Raw genomic sequence first — 6,426 nt, 5'->3', positions numbered from 1 at the left:
TTCTAGTTGAAACAAGTATTGCCTAACTGGCAATATTCTCTCTATTAATGCGCTAGTTTCATTTTTATTTTATTTTATTATAAAAAAGTTTTTTTGAATAATGTAGTCTATTTTAAAAATATATCACATGAGGATAAGCGTAATATTTCCTCTTAAATTCTTATAAACATTTTTAAAGATTCTTAATATGTTAAAGCACGAAGTGACCTTATGTACATACGACAAATTATGATGTCACCTCGACCGATATAATGTCATTATTGAAAAGAAAACAGTATTCGTTTAAAGTAAAGTGTTTATGTTATTATTACTGCATATCATCGTTGTATGCATTCTATATTTTGAATACAACCTACATTTGTAGTCAACGGAATGACAGATAAGCAGTCATTTTAAGTACTAGGCTTAATCATGAAAAATTTCACCTTTCGTGTGTGTTTAAAGGACCGCCAGCTGCCACTCATCCGATAAATTGATAATGTGTCAGCCTATGAGGTTATATTCCCAGCTAGGTAGATGACCTGAAGTATTATCGCAATGACATAGAAGTGATCGTTCGCTACGCTCACTCTTAGAATTAAGATGCTTTTAATGTTATTACATTTATGGAATTTAAAAGCTCGAATACTGCTTTTTTATTTAAATTACTAGTAATTCAGGTTCTACATTTTAGAAATTGGCATGTGGCATGTGTTTTTAGCTAATCAAAAACGTAGATGAATGAGTTGGTCTTTATGTTATAATCACCGACAAAACCATAGGATGAAATAAATCTAATACTCGTCATCATATAATACACAATTGTACAATTGCCACTTGTCCAGGAACTATTTAAGTAGGCTCAACAAAGGCTCGATTTTAAACAATAACGACTCGTGATAGATCCCATCCGTGTTGCAAAGGTTGAAGCTCTGACGTTAATAGCCGTAGAGTCGTTTTGACTTTGAAACAAAATCCTAATCGAAGCATCCATTTTATGGATTGCTTCTTTTATGAACTTTTATTATCAAGATTCTACTTTGTCTTTCAAAAAGGATTTAAATAGTAGAATCTTAAAATATTACTGATTATTGCATATGTCAAAATATTTGTTGATTCACATTTTTTTTTCAAGTGTCTTTTCAATATATATGACAGATCACATGATAAACATCGTTCAGGATCAAGAATAGTTAAAAAAAGTATGAAATGGGCTGTCTTAGATGAGGCCTCTATATATGAAAACATTTATTGCACTGCCCCATCTTCTTTCAATAAATAGCCTTAAGGAATGTTCTTGGTTTCCAATCTCTTGTAAAATCCATGTATAACCGAAGCCGTTCCCAAACAATAATTCATTCACACTTGCTGCTCATGTTGTACGACTTGATTCATCGTGTGATTCAACCATAATATAACTCTGTCTTGGATAACGGTTTTCAGGCATGTGTTCCAGTTTTAACCTGTACTTAATGCTAAATGTATATTGTACTTGTAATGGCTTTTGTCCCCTGTTTCCCTAGTCGGTGCCCAGGACAGCCAAGTGTTTATATTGAGATACATCTTCCAATGGAGTACCATGATAGTTTCTTAATGTCTTAAAATACCACCGTTTCTGAAAACCATAACTTTCGACTTGTCAGTATTAAGTGTCATACCAGTATCTGCAAAGAATGTTTAATGAATGGTGATTTTCTGTTGTAAAGTTATAGCTGTATCTGTGAAACTCGATACATCGTCGGCAAACATTAGAGCGAATTAGTCAACAACTTTGTTGGTTTCAAATATCCAATTCATATAATTAGCCGTAAGGTAGTAAACTAAGTATTTCATAAAAGATAGAGAATACTACCGTTGATGACACACAGCTTTGTCCCAATGGAGCACTGAAAGAAGGCCGTAAAACCGCCTCTCGCGTTGGACTGGATATCATCGGTAGATATACGAGCCTGTTATTTCCACGCCAAATTTTAATTGTTCGTTCATATATTGTAATATTATTAAAGATTTACCAGGGACGCCAATGCCATAGTTCTGTATGTTGAGAGCTATTTAAGGCCTTTTTTAAAGTCCACGTAAAATACGTAATTTCTGCCTCGTTGTCGTGAGATATGTTTTGTAATCAATGATTGCAACGTAGATATAGTGTCTATTGTAAAGTATTTACTTCTAAACCCTCATCTATGATCCTATTTTCTTCGCGCTATTTAGTAAGACGCTTTGTCATTATATTAACAATTAGTTTGCTTATACTATTTGTAAACAAATATTTTCTATAAATAGTCGTGATATTTAATGAACCCTTTTTGTGAATAGGGATGATGACATTTTCACTCCATCCCGATGGAAAGTTACCCTTGTTAAATATGTTATTAAATAGAAAAACGCCATCAGTTCCCGGTGAACAGTTCCCTCGTTAGTGTGAAATACTGTCCCATACTTCACTCTCTATTATCACTTCATTCAATATGTTGGCGTTTACAGGTCGTGTAATTTCATCAAAAACTGATCGATTGTCCCAAGTACCGTAATCATTTGGGTCGCAAAAGAACTGTTTGAAGTATTCAAACCATTCACTGTCCGATATACAATTGATCCTCGGTTGTTTATTGTCCTTTATGCTTTTCAACGTATTCCAAAAGAACTTTTTATCATTTCTACAACTAATGAAATCGTTTCGGTGCCTTTTTGAAGTTCATATTGTTTTGATCTTCACGCAGCTTTAAAAGCTTTTATTGCTGATATCTATTGCTCAAAATCAGCTTGATTATTTGTTATACTAATATTTCGGAGCTTGCGATATATATCATATATCAACTTACAATCAGCGTCCCACCATTCAGGTTGTTCATTTACTTCCGTACGATAGCTTTTGCAATGTTGCCGTTTCATTTAGGTCCCGGATTCTGTATTTACATGTTAAAAATCAAATAAACTTTACGATCATGTATAGTAATGGTAAAGAACGTTCGAAAACAAAAAAAATAAACCTTTAAAAGTATTCACAAAGTCACTTCTCATCGACTCGTTCCATTTGTTATAGTACGCAGGATTTCATGTCCTGTCTCTATCTAACTTCTTGAGTGTCATTAAGGGGCCACTTTATGGTACACATTAACGGAAAATAGTCTGAAAACGATTTGAAGCCAATTGTAAAGTTAGAAACGTTGGCTAATAGTGACGTCGATGCAAGTATATCGTCTTCAACGCTTCGCTTATTGTTCGCGGTACATGTGAGTTATCCTTTAGTATCATGAAACAGAGGTCAGGCTCATTGTGTGAATATCATGTGTGCAGAACATATCTCTTAGCGATGTCCCAAGTGTATTCACAATTGTGTCTTAATTACTTTACGGAACAGCATAGTCTCCGAATACGAAGTCGAAGTCATTGCTTGGAATAAAATTATTCAGAAATCCGATACGCGCATTTAGAACTCTAGCGACTATAAGATCAGCCGACGGAAGGTCAGATACAATCGCGTTTATTTTCCCATTAAGTTTTTCATAAATTGTCGACCGCTGGGGTGACATATATGTCGATAAAAAGTTAATGTCACTATGCATAGAGCTTAGATGTTTTGCAAAAACCAAAACTATACAATCTAAATCATCGCTAACTCGTTTAACATGGTCATTTAACCAACCATTCTCGATAACAGCCAATCCGGTAGAACCTCGTTTGTTTGAGCATATACGAGATTTAGTATACAAAGTATAAATTGACATATATAAATTAAAACTATCATTTTAAGTTTCCCATGTTTCATAGAGACAAATGATGCGATCTGAGCACATACGCCAGAAAATAAGCATTTAATTTCAAACTTTCTCACTCCCTGAACGTTAAGTAAACAGTTTTTAACATTGGTGAAGTTGCTAGAATTTACAAAACTGTATTCTGGACCTTGGCCGTAACCCTATTGTTCAACTAGAACTGGCCTTTTTTCAACGTTATTGTAAAAAATGCAACTTCCATTTTCTGTTATGTTTGAAATGAGCCTTTCTCTCGTCGATACATTATTTTAGAAACGGATGAATACCGATGCTAGCTTTAACTACTGTTTCCGGCCATTCTTCCACAATCCTACCAACTACTTAACAGTTTTTCCTTTAGTTCGAAATTCGCACTTTCCCGGTCAAGATAATTAGCAAATGTAACCAGTTTGGAGATCACCACTTCCGGGCAGTATAAACGTATTTCCTTATTTCATTTGATCACCGTCGATACTAATTGTATTTGTAATATAATCTTTGAACTTTGTTTTTAATTTCTATCGCTGTTTCATTTTCAGTTTGGTGTAGGGCATGTAATTTAAGTTTAAGATTATTCATCTCCTACGGACGTTAGTTCCCGCGTAAGCAAATTTAAAGTTCTTGACAAATTTGCATGTTCCTGTTTAATTTCTGCGTTTACAGTTTTGATTTTATTTACCGATTTTTCTTACCCGTCAAACTGTTTGTCGAAGTTCGGATCGGATGACTAAAATAACCGACGTCATTTCAAAGCCGATCTGTAGTCCGTACTTGTAGCCGATATTTCATACTCCTCCGAAGCCTCCCGCTGAGGCCGAGAATTCAAGCAGGAGCAGATGAACGCCTGTCAATGGGAAGTCTGCACCAAATGGGCAGGGATGTCTAGTGACAATGCCAGTTGACTACTCTCAGCATCACTTACAGGTGGCGTGTTGTTGGCTGATTCTACTGCTGAGAGGCTGCCACAGCGTCCACCATTACGCTGTCTGGCATTTCGGAGCTCTGGACCGGGGCCGGGTGTCATTGCAATGTACTGGGCAGCAAGCAACAGGAAATACAGCTCAAAGCGTAACACCGTTAAGCGGAGAACAACTGTTTCAAAATAGTCAAATTTGTACGTGGCAGTATAAAGCGCGGCAAATGACGTAGCTTTGCAGCTAATGTGGGCTTTGATCATTTCTACCGAGACTGCTTTAACTTCGAACTTTTTGTTGATTTTTTCCGAGAGTGTAGTTCAGTTACAATGGACGGCACTGATGTAATTTAGTTGATAGAAGCTAAGCTGACACAGCATGAGAACGATATGGTAGAGCAGATAGGGAACATGTTAAGCTAAGTGATTGTTACTTCTCATACACAAGGAATCAACAATATAAAAAAATAACATTTCTACGGAAACTCCAAAATTCAAGGGTGCTATAAAACGCACTTAGCACAACTGATCTGATAGAGTCAAACAAGGAATAACATCTCTTTTCCTATATCTTGAAATTCATGTTTTCAATTAAGCAATCAAACAACATGCTCAAAATACTAGTGGTTATCTTGAGCTGAGCAGCTTGATATGGTTTAGTAGTAAGCTTATAGCAGTGAGATGGTTAGGATCGTGTGAATTACAAATACAAAGTAAGATAGTCGATGTACTTTATGTGTTAATTTATAATTGAAATAGAAATTACATGGCCTGTGTTTAAAAACGTTACGAAATATTAAATTTAAATCAATATAGTTTTGCTATTTGGAACAGGTAAGGAGAGTACACATACATCTATTTTGTTGAACCATGGATGCTATCACAACGTCAGAAATAGGTGATGCTACCTGATTCGAGTAAGTTTGGTTGGCGCGTAGCACATGAGTTCGAGTCTTATCTGTTGGCAGAGGATTTGGAGGACGAATTTCGCACGGCCCGGAAGTTTAAGCCCGTAAGACATGTGGGCGTTTTCATTCCTATCAGCGAGGTTCCAGAAGAGCAGTTCAAAGGGTTCCACCTGCGAACATACATTCAGCAGCACCAACGAAGCCTGGGTTGTGCTTCAACAGGTGGAAGGCCGGTCATTGGAGGGTATAGTGTCCTAGCAGTTCTAACAATAAGATGAATATTGGTTTTTGTTATTTTTGTATTGTTTTTATTGTAGGAAGGCAGCAGTTCGAGGAAACTGCAGATACACAACAACCCGAAGAAGCTGTAGATATAACACCGCTCGAGATAACGGTAAAATCCTTACAGCTTGAGGAATCACGAGCGATCAGTGATGTAAGTTCTCAAAGGATTGACACTCGCTCCGCGAAATCACCTGCTGGTAGGCTTAAAACACATGTTTCGAAATGGCGAGTTCCTGATAACTCGTACATATAAATGTCAAAGAGCATGGCTACACGTTGTCATTCAAAACACTGCCTTATAGGGCAAAATTAAAAAAAGAGATCAGTATGTCCTTTAAAACAAAGAAAAATATGTAAGCAAAGAAAATATTGGTTAGACAAGGGGGTTGTGTTGACGACGAGCGAAAACCAGATGGTCGTAAACACACTGTAGCGTATGAAAAGTCTGGAAAACCTAGGTAAGTGCTAGATTGTAGACCTATAAATCCTCATTTACATTTGTATAGAGTCATGTTCGAGGACGTAAATGTAGCATATGAAATTTTCAAAACTGACACATGTGTACACATGCCTACCATCACATAGA

The sequence above is a fragment of the Mya arenaria genome, chromosome 1 (genome assembly GCF_026914265.1).
Source record: "Mya arenaria isolate MELC-2E11 chromosome 1, ASM2691426v1".
Classification (NCBI taxonomy): domain Eukaryota; kingdom Metazoa; phylum Mollusca; class Bivalvia; order Myida; family Myidae; genus Mya; species Mya arenaria.
The sequence above is the reverse complement of the archived record's forward strand: the minus strand, read 5'-3'. Positions refer to the sequence as shown.